We start from the raw sequence: 16,252 nt of genomic DNA on the forward strand, positions 1-16,252 counted from the left end.
ATTAATAGCAAGTTCCATCTTTCATAACTTAGGTCTTTGATAAGGACGCAAAACACAAAAGCTCACCTACAATTTATAACTCCATGTAAATTTTCATGCTCAATTCAATCAGAGATATTTCAATTTTAAGAGGTTGTCTTACAACTTATCGCTCTGCGTAAATTTCCATGCTCAATTCAATCAGTTTTTTTTTTTTTTTAATATATAGTTCTAAGAGGTTGTCTTACAACTTATCGCTCTGCGTAAATTTCTGTGCTCAATTCAATCAGAGTTTTTTTTCTTTTTTTAGTCCTAAGATGTTGTCTTACAACTTATCGCTCTGCCTAAATATCCATGCTAAATTCAATCAGTTTTTTTTTTTTTTTTTTAGTTCTAAAAGGTTGTCTTACAACTTATTGCTCTGCGTAAATTTCCATGCTGAATTCAATGTTTTTTTAAGTTCTAAGAGGTCTTACAACTTATCACTTTGCGTAAATTTTCATGCTCAATTCAATCAGTTTTTTTTTTTTTTTTTTAAGTTCTAAAAGGTTGTCTTACAACTTATTGCTCTGCGGAAATTTTGATGCTCAATTCAATCAGTCTTTTTTGTTTAGTTCTAGTGCTTAATATGTGCTAAAAAAAATAGTGCGTAAGAGCCATGATTTGAGTAAACTAGTGTTTCACGTCAGAGTCACGAAATTTCTCGTCTCGTCTCGAAACGGAACGAGAAATTTATCGTCTCGTTGGAAATGCAACAGTATGAGGTTGAAAAGAACCTACAATTGTGTTAATATTCTTTGCAACCATCTGGGCAATAGCTGTTAATCTTTTTTTGTAATAGAAACTAACAGTTCAAGGCTATAACAGAAGAAGGACATTTCTCTCTCTTTCCTCTTCTTAAATTACTAATTCAATCCTGAGAGAGAGTTTGAGAAACAGGTTTCATCATGCCAGATGTGTGTAGTATCCTGTAGAACATTATACCAATTGTGAATGTATTCTAAACATATTTTGTTTGAATGTGTGATAAATTTTTGGTGTAGAAAGTCTATAGGCTAATCGTTTCCAATCGGCGGTCGCTGACACCAGTTTCAAGAATTAGTAGTGAGGGAACCGTGGTGCCATCAACGGCTCAGGTTTAATTTACACCTTGGCAGGCCCGTATCCAGGGGGGTCTAGGGGGGGCCTAAATTTTTGCTGGCCCCCTCTAAAAATTTTACGATAGGCTTAGATATGAATTATAATATGGTGATGAACTATAATATGGTTGGATCGGGCCCCCCCTAACTTCAGCCGGCCCCCCCTAAATTTTTGGGCTGGCTACCGGCCTGCACCTTGGCTTCTATTACGACGAGAGACCAATTTTGAAAGTAGAATCAACAGTGAGGGTGTGAACTTTAAAAGAACATAGTGAATACTAAAGAGGAAATTTCTTTGAAGGTGTGTCTAAACGTTTTGAGCAAGGCTGCGATAAGGAAAATTAAACGTTTTGAGCGAGGTTGCAATAAGAAAATTGAAACATGTTGAGCGAGGCTGCAATAGGAAGGTGGAAACAATTTGAGCGAAGCTGCGGTAAAAAAAGCGGAAAATTTGATGCCCTAGAACTCGAGAACCAAAAGTCTAAGCACGATAATATTTCATATACGTACTAAGAATTGGGGCCTTCATAGTAAGTTAGGTCAGAATCATATGAACTAAGTAAATTTCGTATAATATAATACTACTGTCCTTGTCATTATTTTGTTTTTCTTGTGTATCATATAAAGGACGAAAATATACTTTATTACATATGTAGATTTACTCTTCATATAACGAAACCGAACCTAAATAAAACCACAGTTTGATTATAGCACTAGGTTATTATTGTGAATTTGCAGTAGTCCTTGGCAATCATTAAGAAGTGGTAATTAACAATATATTTGTTGAAATGTTCCACGTTTTTACTTTTAAAAAATGTCTTAACCAGTGGCGTACGCAAAGGAACTTTGGAGTTTTAAGCCCTCCCTTGGGTAAGATATTATGCAAAAATAAACATTTATCATATTAAGGAGATATATATATACAAACTCCTAAAATTATGTGAACTTGAACCCCTTGTCCCCCTTGACGAACTTCTGGGTACGCCAGTGGTCTTAAGAGATAACATTTTTTTATTTTTTTTATCGAACATACATTCTTTGGAAGCATGTTTGAATAGCGGTGAGGTACGTACGTAGGTCAGTCAGTAAAGGTAAAAACATTGTTTTAATCCCTTAAAAAGTCAACCTTAATTCTCTGCTCTATGCATCCCTATTTAACTTTTGGAATTCTAGTTAATAACGCAATGAATATTAAAAAACGTAGAAAGTGAGCCAGGTGGTATCATTCCTCCCACTTTCTTCATTTCATTCATTTCTCATCAGGGCCGGACCTACGAAATATTGCGCCCGGGGCAAAGACGCATATCTGCCCCCTGCCTCCCATACTCTCAACCAGCTACGCCCCGGGGCAAAACCCCGCCTAGATACGGCCCTGTTTCTCATCATCACCGTCTCCTTTATCCCACACGGCGTAACGTGGGACGTAAAACGGAAAGATTTAATTTCCTTTTCTACTTAATTCAAATTAACGTCATTCAATCTCATTGGCCTCCACCCCGAAAATACTATTGGCTGTTCAATCTTATATATTGAGGGGGACATGAGGTTTTAAGTTCGGACCTCATAAAAGTCAATCGCATTAGGTATTCATTTCTTGACTCATCAAAACAGATATAACTCTACCTTTTTGCCTTGAACGTCAACCTGAAAATCCTTTCGAAACATCAATCTCACATATTGAAGGTTTCTTGAGGTCAAGTTCGGACTTCATGAAAGTCAAATTTATTAGGTACTCATTCCTGGACGCAACGAAATAACTCTACCTTCGTGCTGTGTATAACTCTTAGTATGGGTATACGTATGTTAAGGTTTTAACCTTGTGACCCACTGATGTTAACACAGAATTTCTCTTTGGCGATCTTGTCGAACAGACGATGGTCCGTCCCAACATCTAGTAAATAAAATAGCGGTATCAATTCCGTAAATTGCCAACAGTACATGAATTTTCTGATTTTACAAGCACACATTAGTTATATTACTTACGATTTTCTTTAGTGACTTCGTTTTTAGTTTCTGTCCTCAGTTTTCTTTCTTTTTTTTTTTTAATTATTCTTTATCGCACGGTTGAACAATATTGTATTAATTAGTGAGTTGAAGGTGGTTTAAGAGTGTCTTGCCGGAGAAACTCACGAGTGTGTGCATTTTCTCTGCACTTTCATGGATGCTTTCGTGTGTGATACCTGGAGGCGTGAAATTTTTTCACTAGCTCGACGTTACTGTACTGTTCAGTCTGTGTGTGTGTGTTTTTTTTAAATCTATATTTTTTGATCATATCAAGGCTAAAAATGTGTTGTGCTTCATTGATTTTTTTTTTCATGTGTTTGTTTCAGTGACCTTATACATTGTGATTAACGTGATAAACTATTAGAAACATCGTACTATATTGTACTTCTGGAAAACACAACACAAGGTAATATTCATTCTTTTTATTGCTAGTTTTTGTTTCATAAAATATTTATCTAATTGTATTTTTATTTTATTTTATTTATTTAGTCTTATTTTACATGGCGAAGTTAAGGCTAATCATGCTTTGTCTCCCACTTGACCATGCAATGATCATGATTAGTAATACAATAATAACAATAAAATATGTATAAAATACTTGGGGCATTCAGAAATGATTGGCACTACAATTTTTTTTTTGTTTTGTTTTCACAGGAACCATTTATTGAACAAACGATTACAGTTTATTTTAGAGGTATTCCCCGGCAATCTCTATGCACCTTTGCCACCGTTCTGGAAGCCTCCTTATTTGTGTAGCAAACCATTCTTTGGGGGGTATCTCTCTGCCACTGGCGGACAAATGCGTGGAGTTCATCATTTGTGTTGAACTTTTTTAACTCTCATGCCCTCTTTCATTGTGTCGAATAAAGCATAGTCGCTAGGAGTCAGATCCGGCGAATATGGAGGATGCGGTAGTACACTAAACCCTAGTTCATGCACTGTGGCAATTGTCTGGAGACTGACATGTGGCCGTGCATTGTCGTGTTCGAGAAGAACGCCGCGGCCCAATTTTCCTTGTCGGCGTTGTTGGATGCGTCGGCGGAGTCTATGCAGTGAACTGCAGTAGCTCTCACTGTCGATTGACGTATTGGGAGGGAGCCATTCCACCAGCAGTGTCCCTTTCTGATCCCAGAAAACGGTCGTCATTTTTTTCCGCACGAATAGTCCCATCCGAGCCTTCTTGGGACGAGGGCTTCCAGTATGCCTCCATTCCATGGACTGGCGTTTCTTTTCTGAAGTCTCGTAGAGGAACCAAGTTTCGTCGACGGTGATCAGACGCTCAAAGAACTCGGTCGGATTTTCATTGTACTGTTGCATCAACTACTGGCAAATCTCCACACGCTTTTGTTTCTGTGCAACGGTGAGGTCATGAAGCACCCATTGTGCACACACCTTGTGCAGCTTCAAATCCTCATGAATGATAGTGTAGAGGGAACCTGTTTCTTTCTCTAGTTCATCAAACGTGATTCTCCTATGCTCCATTATCAAATCATTCGCTCGCGCGGCATTGCTTGGTCTGCGTGCAGTTGCAGGACGCCTAGTGCTTTTGTTTTTTGCAGCACTGTCTTTGCCTTCTTTGAATTCGGCTACCCAACGAAACACGGATCTGCGACTTAGTGCTGTGTCCTCACATACGGCTAATAATCTGTTGTGGATGTCTGAAGTATTCACTCCTTCCCTCCAGAGAAACCACATTGTCCACCGTTGCCCATGTGTGTCTGCTTTCATGCTGTCTTTTCGCTGTCCACCAGCGTCCTGGGACGTTGGAACAACTGCTGCTACAATCTGCTACCTACGGAAAGAAACAAAACCATTTAGTGGGGTTTGATAGTACTATAGTAATGCATACTAGTAGTACTAGTAGTAATAGTACTATCTTAATGCATACATCAACAAACATTTCAAACTGCTACTTGGCACCAGTTATAGGGGGGAGTGCCAATCATTATTAAACGAACTAAATACTGTATATAAAACACTCCCAATCATACACACACACACACACACACACACACACACACACACACACACACACACACACACACACACACACACACACACACACACACACACACACATCACATCACATCACATCACATGCACACATAGTCACATTCGTCTAGTGAATTAAAAAACAAATAAAAGGTAGGAAGAATAAAAAAAATCAGCATTTTTCCGATGTTAGTAAGCCATGGAAGGGTCGGTTCAACCGACTTCTTAAATAGATTGATTGTAAATGAAATCTTTGAGTTTTACGTCCCACGGTTATGCCGGTTAGGCTAAAGGATACGGTGATTATGAGAAATGAATGAAATGGTGGAATGAAGAAAGTAGGAGGAAACGGGAGAACCCCGAGAAAACCCACGCACACGTTGTTTGTCCACCACAAAGTTCACTTGGCAGGAGCAGGGTTGGAACCCGGGACCCCATGCACCAGAGGTGAACGCTCTACCACTGAGCCACCGCGGCCCTAGATTGATTGTCTGAGATTGCCTTGTGTTGGATGGGAAGTCATTCCATGCACGGATAGTGGATGCAAAGAACGCATTCGAGTAGAATTTTGACGAATGTGGGGGAAGAGAAAGATGTTTATTTACACCTGATCTTGTATTATGATCGTGGTGAGCATTTGCTGGGTGCAAACGTTGAAGTAAGTAGGAAGGTTGTATCATTTTCCAGGTTTAGTAAAGAATTTCATATCTTAGGTTTGCAGGGTCTCTGGCAGGGCCTGCTCTACGATATGTGCAACACACGCATTTGCACGGGGTGGCAAATTTCGAGGGATGGCAAAATCTGTCATAACTATATTATTTAAAATAAATATTTCTTGTTGGAAACATACTTCATGATGATGGTTTACTAAGCAGACCTTCTATTTCAACACTACATTCATAAATCATGTTAAGGTCGCATTAGTTTAAGGACAGTGTTAAAGCAAATGGTTAAACAAATCCCAGCATGAATTGCTTAATTGTTGTCAAATACGAAAACTTAATTCTCGAACAGTAGCGAACATCTATTCCATTTAATTACTTATCACAGTTTTGATTTGAAAACTAGTCTTGTCTTTGTCACAAATAAGTTCCTTCTCAATGAAGCTAGAAACAAGTTTTTTAAAAAGTTTTTTTTTTTAACAGATATAGAAAGAAAATCAAGAAATAAAGATAAAAGAGCTAGTTGCACTGGAATTGCAACCTAATATACTGAGATTGAGACTCGATATTGAAAGAATTACCATCTTTCCTTTGCAGGTATGTTTGCTTTATCTTTCACTAACATAATAGATTATTATTTAGAGAAAAAAACAGGTACAAGATTGTATTTGTAGTGTTTAGGGCTTTCTGAGTGCGAGTACTCTTTTCCTCACTTTTCTTTGTTCACGATGGGCTACCATACTTAAAATCGTGGCTTTTAAGATTTCTTCTTTCTGAAGAAAGGGAGCAACGGTAAATGATGCCATTGAACGGGGTGACAAACTGCCTAGCGCTGGTCCTGGTCTCTGGTTCGAGTCCAGGGTATTGTTAGCTCGCGACTGACATATGAGTCTTCTTAGCAGATACATCATTGTCATATCTTGCGATTTAAATGAAGCAAAATGTAGTGTAATTTTTGCCTTCTTCTCCATATTATTATTATTATTATTATTATTATTATTATTATTATTATTATTATTATTATTATTATTATTATTATAGTAGGGGTGGTAGTAGTAGTAGTAGTAGTAGTAGTAGTAATAGTAAACGACTTCCAAGTTGTAATAACACGATAATGATGATGGTGAGATGGTTAAGAGGATGTGAAAAGCCGGCTCTGATTGCACTGACTGTGATCTCAATCACAACGTCGGAGAAGTCATTGTGCAGTGCAGTGGTTCTCAACCGACCTGTCGCGACACACTGGTGTTTCACGCAATCCTCCAATTTAATAATAGTTAGTTAAAATCGAGACAAATTGTACCAGTTAACACCTCCAATTGTTGCAATGATGCTTAGTACTATATAGAGTAAATATAAAAACTAATTGGTTTCACTATAATAATAATAATAATAATAATAATAATAATAATAATAATAATAATAATAATAATAATAATAATAATAATAATAATAATAATAATAATATCAAACAAGAGTGTCGTCAGTCAAAAAAGGTTGAGAACCACTGGTCTAGCGCGTGCTCGACTGAATGCGCGATATGAGGCTTGTTCCATGCCTCAGAGTACTGACGCTCGGCTTCTTGACTGTCCTCTGGTCAATATAGGCCGGCCTAATGGGCTTGAAATTGCATTTCGATAGAGCATTCAAACATGGTACTTAATGGACTTCACTACAGCGAAATTAAATTACCGCTAATTTCAGAGTTTTTCTGTAATATCTTCAACACAAATAAAAAATATTCGAAAAGCAGAAACGTAGTGAACTAGACAATACGATTTTCTTGATGATTTTGGATATGATGATGAATATGATTGTGCATGTGGTACCATTATCACAACTCATCTATTTGCTTTCGATTTGCAACTGTAGATAGATTTAGCATTTTTTTTTTTTTTTTTTTTTTTTGCGGATTCTGTAAATAGCGCCATACCGAAAGCAGATAGGTGAATTGTGGTAAAGGTATCACATGCAAAATCGAATTGTCTACTTCACTACGTTTCTGCTTTTCGAATATTTTTTATTTGTTTTGAAGATACTACAGAAAAACTCTAAAATTAGCGGTAGCTTAAATTCGCTCTAATGAAAACCCTTAATAAAGAAAGTACTGGAGCTTTACCAAGTCATCCCGTTAATTTGCATGTGATACCTTACTTTGATACCTTACTGTGATACCTTACTTTGAGGACTGAAGATATAGGTGAAAATATCATATCCAGCTTAAACGAATTATTTTGTCCAAACTTTGTCTTTTTTATATCAATAGAAATATCCCAGTGTAAAGGCACTTCATTACATTAATAGTGAACATCTGAGTTTTTTTTCAATCTTTTACAACTTTTGGTACGCTGTGTAATTTAAAATTCTATGGCACGCCACGGAACTGCAATTGCCTGAGTATCAAATAACGAAATATGGTTACTGTTCTATTTTGAGAGATAGAAATAATAAACTTTTCTATAAAGCACTATGTTCCGTAACATCCTAACTTTTCCCCGGCCATGTTTCTTCCACGCGTCCTTCTGGGGAAGGAAGCCTTTGACCGAAATCATCCCCCCGCCGCGCCGGAGCTAAGATAAAACAAATTTCTATTACATATCATTCTTATGGAGGGCACGGCACGTTCTTTAGCAGGCAGTGTCCTGGTGCAGCCCCTTCTCGTTTTGAGTTTACCACATACCCACGGACAAAATATTCAGGGAGAAATCCTATTCTCGGCACACCAATAGTTCCATTACCATTTCAAAATGGCTGGTTCAAGTCCTTAAAAATGTCTTACAACAAGAATTTTAGGAATGATTAAAAAAAATGGACAAAAGATTGCGATCTTGACTAATAATTGGTTTTTGAATCAGGGACCACAAAATTTTTGATCGGCCCCTAAATTGAGTTTTCGTATTTTCTTCGGAATAAGACATCATACTGAGTTAAGTGATAGTTTGGGTTTGGCTACACTGTATGTAGTTCTCCAGATATAAGGCCTACAAGAAAATTTTTTATTGAAATATGTTGAATCTTTTGATCCAAAAGCGATGATTCATCACATAAATAATTTGAATCCCAAGAATGAATTAGAAATAATAGAATTATTACTTTTTATAAAGAGTCCAACTATTTTCTCCTATTACTTTGTGGTGCACAAACACCGTTTACGTGGGTTTCCTCGATTTTCTCCCGTTTCCTTCCACTTTCTTCATTCCACCATTTCATTAATTTCTCATCATCACCGTGTCCTTTAGCCTAGCTGGCATAAACGTGGGACGTAAAACTCAAAAATTGCATTTCATTTCATTTCTTTTCTTCTATTGTATGGCGCCTGGGGCGGCTGCCTACTTGCCTTACCCACGGGACTACACTGAACTCTACCACTGTGTGCCAGAAACAGTCATTACGGAACTCCTTGCAAATGTTGACAATACTGACAAATAAAAATAATAAAAAAAAATAATGATAGACAAGGAACACCAGTTGCAATTTTCTCTACAAGATCATTTTTTTACCAATCATACTAAACTCTTACACACATATACATAGAAATTAACCGAAATTAACCAAACTTTAGTATTATAATCACGTAGAGAGTTTTTTTTTTTTTTTAATATACCTTTGAAAGAAGCATACACTTTCTTTTCTTTTCGTCTCTTTTGGCCTATCACTATGCAAAAGTGCAGCTGAACATAATGTGCTTGGAAGAACGCAGTAACCGGATAGACAAGAAGCACACACACACACACACACACATTAGAGTGAATCGTTACGGGGCGAGGCCACGTGAAAATGAACGTGAAACAAACACACACATTCAACGTTTTAGAAAAGTTTAGTTCTTTTTAAAAAGGAGAAAGAAGGAACAAGGGCACTGAACTGCAGCTGGAAGAAGTTAGAAATTGCTGTTGTGTAAGGGGGAAAGTTGAAAATTACATTTTAAAACTCAAATGGAAAGTATTCTGTGACTTGTTTTAAGGTGTTATACTGCCTAATATTATTGAAAGGAACTGGTAAGCAAATCTGTTAATTGTTCCTGGTCAATCAATTTCAAGAAAAAAGACATTTTAAATGCTTGCAGTTTTGCGTATGTATTACAAGAAAGAAAAGAGTGTAATCTAGTAAATCACACTTACAATATATGCAAATGAAGTAAAAGTCAGTGCATTATGAGTTTCGTCTAATAATGTTTCTTACAGCTATTAACGTTGGTTATTTCCTGAACTGGTGTTTATATGCTGCTGGTATGCTAATTAAAGTAAAACTTCTTTTCTTTGTAACGTTTTATAGCCAGCCGAGTAATAATTACAACAAATTAGTTTTATACGGTTTCAAGTTTACCGAGCGAAGTAGCTCAAGTGGTAGAGCATTGGCTTCGCATTCGGGAGGTCATGCGTTCGATTCCCGCTTCCGACCATCCTGACTGGGGTTTTCCAGGGTTTTCTTCAGTCCTTCCAGGCAAATGCTGGGATGGTACATATTAAACAGGCCCTAGCCGATACCTTTCCAAATCCTTTCCATTGTTATTATTGTTGTTGTTAGATATCCAGTGTAAAATGGCCCCTTAGCTGCATCTGGTGATTGTTAAATAAATAAATAAATAAGTGTTAAAGTTAGATCAAAAATTGCACTATATACCATTTTCTCCAGTTGAGTTTGGTGCATGCATATCAATTGATTTTTCAGCTTCCTTCAAACTTACAGACATAATCTACTAGCGTACGTGTATGCATATTTGCTAGAGTGTGCCACAATAGAAAAATGAAATTAAATTTTTGAGTGTATGAGTCCTACGATTATGTTCTGTAGGCTAAGGAAGACGGACAATTAAGGCAAGCGAATAATAATAATAATAATGGAATGATTGGTGGAATGTGAATGTGGGAGGCCGGAGAAAATACACGGAAACAGTGTTATCCAGCACAAGCTTACTTTCCCTGGAATCGAACCAGGGACATTGCACAGCAGAGGTAAGCGCTTCACCGCTGAGCCATCATGCTCTCCATACTATAATAAAATTTATTAGTTAAATTTATTTATATAGTTAGAGGTTTTTATTTATTTATATAGATACAAGTTGAACCTGCGCTCTCTACATAGCACATCATTCACATATGAGCAGAATCTTCTTGTCATTCCTCACATCTGTACATGTCCCTTTACAGACATAAGTGAAAGACGTCTTGATAAAAATCAGCAAGGGGTGTCATAAAGGGGAGATTTTTTCGATTTTTTTTTCAATATCTCGCACCGTTTGTAAGATTTGAGCCTATTTCCGGTTGGAGTTTCTAATCCATGTATGACCAGTGTTTTCTTTCTTCTTGCATGCAGTATGTAAGAAACAAATACATTACACACACAAATGATTATAGGTATAATGTCAGTGATATATTGTGTTCGTTGGGCAAAACACTCCAAACAATAAAAATTCATCTTAGACTGAAGAAATGGTTATCCTTCGGTTTTCATTATCATTTGGACATGAAACAAACGCCTGAGAGGTATACAACCCATGTATACGAATATGTGGTGTGGGAATGTATAACTCGTAGGATATGATGCTTTTTTTAATTTCAAAATTTCTAGTGTAGGCCTAAAATGTAATAGAGAAATAACGGCCATTTTTTATAAATATTCAATTAGAACTGGGACAATTTACACAAAATTTACAATCGACGAGTGAAAACGACATCTTTCTAGAGCCAATGGTTCCCAAGAACTCACTGTCGAAAGGATTGCCACAAACATATAAACTTTTCCAAGATTTTAATAGATAGACTAGCTGAACCTGCGCTCTTTACACAGCGCATCATTCGCATATGAGCATAAATCTCCTTATCATTCCTTACAACATCTGTACATGTCCCTTTACAGACACAAGTAAAAGACGTATTGATTAAAAAGAAGCCAAGGGGTATCATAAAGGGGATACTTTTTTCGATTATTTTTCTCAATATCTCGCACCGTTTGTAAGATTTGAGCCTGCTTCCGGTTGGAGTTTCTAATTCATGTATGACCAATGTTTTCTTTCTTGCATGCAGCATGTAATAAGCAAATATATTACATACACAATTAATTATAATGTCAGTTATATATGGTGTTCATTGGGCAAAACACTCCCAAAAAAAGGTTCATCTTAGACTGAAGAAATGGTTATCCTTCCTTTTCCATTATTTGGCCATGAAACAAACGCCTGAGATATATACAACCCCTATATACAACAGTGTGGTGTTGGAATGCACAATGCTTAGGATGTGATGCTTTAGTTGTTTTTTTTTTAATTTCAACACTTCCAATGTGCCCATAAAATGTAATAAAGAAATAGTGGCCCTGTTTTTTAAATATTCAATTAGAACTGAACAATCTACATGAAATTTACAATGGATCAGTGAAAATGTCATCTTTCTAGAGCTCGTAGTTTCCGAGATCTCATTGTCGAAAGGATTGACCTCAAACATATAAACGTAGTTTAAAAGAGCACCAAAGATGGCAGCACAATTCATTTGCATTTATTTCGGAGAAGGCTTATTAAAGGCAAAGGCCTTTGAACAATAATTTAAAAGGGTAAACTTTGTGAAAAATATTTCTTTAAGTAATTTATTTAAAGTACACTCTTCTAAAAATATTTGTCTTTGTTATAAACGTGAAATCACAAATAACCGTAAATCAAAGGTTTGATAGCTAAGGTTATAGGTTAGAGCTCGGTCGCTCTTAATTCATATTGAATCAAGGAGCCTAACCTCTCTTGTGCTAGTTAGTATGCCAGCGAGGAACGAGTGTTGCAATACGCATTTGGGAGCAAAGCACACATACAACACTTAGAGGGTTGACGGAAGTTTTCACTTTCGAAGGGCAAACTTGCTTTTTGAACTTCATCTCATCATCTTTTTCATCCTCGTTTGGGCTTCGGCTCTGGGTAGCTTCATTAAGATGGCGGACTCTAGCAACACTAACGGACAATCGATTCCAGGACGACATTCCGGATTACCTGCTATTCTTCTTGCAAACTCAAGCTCTGCACTTGCACAAACGGCACCCATTGTACCTTCTAATCGCACTCGGCACTTTTCTTGGGGAAGTCAACCAATACCGTCTACATCTAGAGAGAGACATCCATCAAATGATTCAATACAGTCAGCAAAACGGATACGGTCACGGTCTCCAATAGAATCTATGGACATTCAAGTCAATCCGCAGTGTAACAATACTGTTACAGAGCTTCAGACTACTACGGCTGCACAGTCAAATACCAATCCTCTTTATCATTTCATTCTTACAGACTACGATACAAAGTTCACCAATCCTAAAATGATTTTTCTCCAAATTATGAAATACGTTCCACGGGTACGGGATACTCTCATTCAAATCGTCCCCACTAGAAACGGCTATATTCTGAAATCGAAAGATCCAGATTTTGGTATTACCATTCGTAACAAAGCATCCTACGAAATCTTCGGTAAGAGCGCCAAACTTACAAAATTAACAGATAAACGGCAGAAACAACCTCCACCACCTCGCAAACCACCATATCTCTCGGTTGTTATTAGGGGTGTTTCCCCGGAACTTACAGATGCTGAAATCCAAGAGGAGCTAAAACAGGAGGGGATTACAGTAGACAGATGCATTCGTATTCGAAATAATAATGGTCCGACCTACATGGTCCGGGTGCTTTCTAAGCAACAAGAGACAATCGATTATCTGTTCCGATTCGGTGCACCAATTTATAAGAAAATACATCGTGTCGAACCCTCTAAAACTCAGGGACCTTTACCTATACGCTGCGAAAAATGTCAGGTGTACAATGACCACATTACAGCAAATTGCTCAAATCCATCTAAGTGTGGATACTGCTCGGGTCTACATGAAACCAAAGCATGTCCAAACTTAAAAGGACCACCCAAGTGTAACACCTGTGGCAGTGGACTTTACCCAACCTACAGTTATCGCTGTAAAGCTAAACCAGAGCCAACTCCCGAGCATCCGGAGCTAACAGTACCGCTAAAAACGACTGACACGACCACTAAACCAAACCAATCCATCTTACCACCGCTAACAATCGAAAATTTTCTCCGCTACATCAGCCTGGTGCTTCAAAATATATTTCCCTTTCAGCGAGCCAATATTCTTCATCACATCATTTCTGCCGCAAAATCCATCTTCCATATCAATCTACATGCAACGTATTCTAACAACTATGTCCATTTTCATATTGGATCTCTGGAAACTGCAGTTTAGTACAATCTGCAGAGTAAATTTCATTATGGGGATTACTTTCTTATTTGTCAATATTCGATCCTTTTCGCAACATAAACTGTTGTTAGAGACAATGTTGTTGGAGGAACATATCAATGTCTTTGCGCTTAATGAAACTGCTTTAAAACCAACCATGGTAGCCCGCATTCCTGGCTATCAACTAGAACGTCATGACTATCATGATCACCTGGCTCGTGCGCAAGGTGGGGTTGCAATAGGCTTTTTTCCTAAGTATCCAGTTCGCTCGTACAATCCACCAGCTTTTAGAACTTTCCCGGAATTCCTCCTTTGCTCTATATACTTTCCGTCCATAGTAATCAATTTTAGTACGATCTACATTCGACCACGACAACCTAACCCGTTAGAGTATTTTGGATACATTGCCAATAATTATCGAAATATTATTATCATGGCGGACATTAATATTCATAGTCGTAGTGATCGTGAAAAAGTAGCTTTTCAACAGTATTTAACTGACAATCTCCAGCTCCATCTTCATGTCATACCTTCGCACATCAGGCCTATAAGTCAGACTACACCAGATGTTGTCATTACATCTCTGAATCTTCTTACTGACTGCCAGCTTGAAGTTCTAGACTCAATTGGGAGTGATCACCATCCAGTCAAACTAACACTAACTCGAGGACAACAACCACGCCAAGATATCGCACCTCATTATGTTCCGAGATATGATAAAGCAAATTGGCCTCTTTTCCGGCAAGAACTTGAGCGCACACTTCATAGTGAAACTCCTCCAACTAGCGAGACAGAGTTAGCTTCCTGTCTTACAACTATCACTACGGCAATACAAAATAGTGCTAAGCATCATATTCCAACCGAACAAGTGCATCCGCACAAACCGAAATTACCGCCGACATACGTTCCACTCATCCAGCAAGCTCGCCGACATTATAGAACTGGGAACGAAGCATATTTACGCCTACATCACCAATGGCAAAGAACGGTGCGTAATTATCTCGTTGCTTATAAACGTCGACACGGGATAAAATCTTGTAACACCTTATCCGAGGAAGCACATCCTTCTCGCTATTGGAAGCGGTTTCACCAACTTATTGGCAAAAGCAGCAAAGTCACCTATCCTCTAATAGCCGACGGTACTCCTCTCTTCTCTGACGAAGACAAAGCAAACGCTTTTGCAGCTCAATTACAGGACGTTTTCACCCCTACAGCTGTTTCCAAAAGTTGTGAACGGACAGATATCTCTTGTCTTCCTGCCTTACAACCTTCCACGGAGCATATCATAGACCTAGATCATCCTCTTACTTCATCCATCACTGTCGATGAACTGCACTCTGCTCTAAAACGGAAAAAGAATACAGCACCTGGAATCGATACGATATCTTACCGACATATCAAAGAAGCCCCGCCATCTCTCTTGTTGCTCCTCGTCACAATATATAATTTCATCCTCAGAACCGGGTTTTACCCCTCAGATTGGAAAGTCTCCAAAATATGTATGTTCCATAAACCGAATAAACCTGTACATTCAGCAGCTTCTTACAGACCAATCCAACTCACCTCAGTTTTCAGTAAGATACTGGAAAAAATTCTAGTATGCCGACTCCATAAGTATCTTGACGCCACTTCTCTGCTACCTGTTCATCAAGCAGGATTTCGCCCTGGTTTTTCCATAAATGACCAGCTACTTCGTCTCAGCTCAATAATTACTAATCAATATAACAAAGCTTTTCCATCCTGTCTCATTCTCATGGATTTAGAGAAGGCATTCGATAAGGTTTGGCATTATGGCCTCATTAAAAAATTGCAGTCGTTTAATCTTCCTATATGCTACCTCAGGCTAATATATTCTTTTATTTCAAATCGCATTGCTTATGTTACAGTTGGTACGGCACTCTCCTGGCCGATTTTTCCTCTTACCGGAGTACCCCAAGGATCAGCTCTCAGTCCTTTACTATATATACTGTATGCTTCCGATATCCCTTCTGTACCACGTAATGTCTTTATTTTTCAATATGCTGACGACACAGCTTTTCTTGCTCTCGGCAAAACTGTACATCAGCTTAACATTGCTTTACAAACAACAATCGATAATTTTGTCAAGTGGTGCAAGAAATGGCAGTTAACGATCAACTCCGAGAAAACGCAAGCTCTGGTATTTCTACCACCTAAGCGTCGTTCCAAAGTCCGTAGAAACCCAACTCTGTTACAACTAACTGTTGATGGATATCATGTACGCCCTTCCACCACTGCTACCTA

At 37.9% G+C, this 16,252-nt stretch overlaps 2 protein-coding genes across 3 annotated transcripts in view; one reads left to right on the forward strand and one right to left on the reverse strand.

Annotated features, from left to right (window-relative positions):
- Positions 1 to 16,252, reverse strand: part of LOC145672941 (very long chain fatty acid elongase 4-like) — a 511,227-nt gene that overhangs the window by 121,710 nt on the left and 373,265 nt on the right. The window lies entirely within an intron of this gene.
- LOC145672942 (very long chain fatty acid elongase AAEL008004) overlaps positions 1 to 16,252 on the forward strand; it is a 576,849-nt gene that overhangs the window by 28,935 nt on the left and 531,662 nt on the right. The window contains exon 2 of one of the 2 annotated variants that reach the window (XM_081742175.1): positions 3,449 to 3,528. The exons of the other annotated variant lie outside the window; for it this stretch is intronic. The gene's annotated coding sequence lies outside the window, so the exon portion shown is untranslated. The remainder of the gene's footprint in view (positions 1 to 3,448; positions 3,529 to 16,252) is intronic. 2 annotated transcript variants of the gene reach the window in all.

The sequence above is a fragment of the Thermobia domestica genome, chromosome 16 (assembly GCF_964235325.1).
Source record: "Thermobia domestica chromosome 16, izTheDome1.hap1.1, whole genome shotgun sequence".
Classification (NCBI taxonomy): domain Eukaryota; kingdom Metazoa; phylum Arthropoda; class Insecta; order Zygentoma; family Lepismatidae; genus Thermobia; species Thermobia domestica.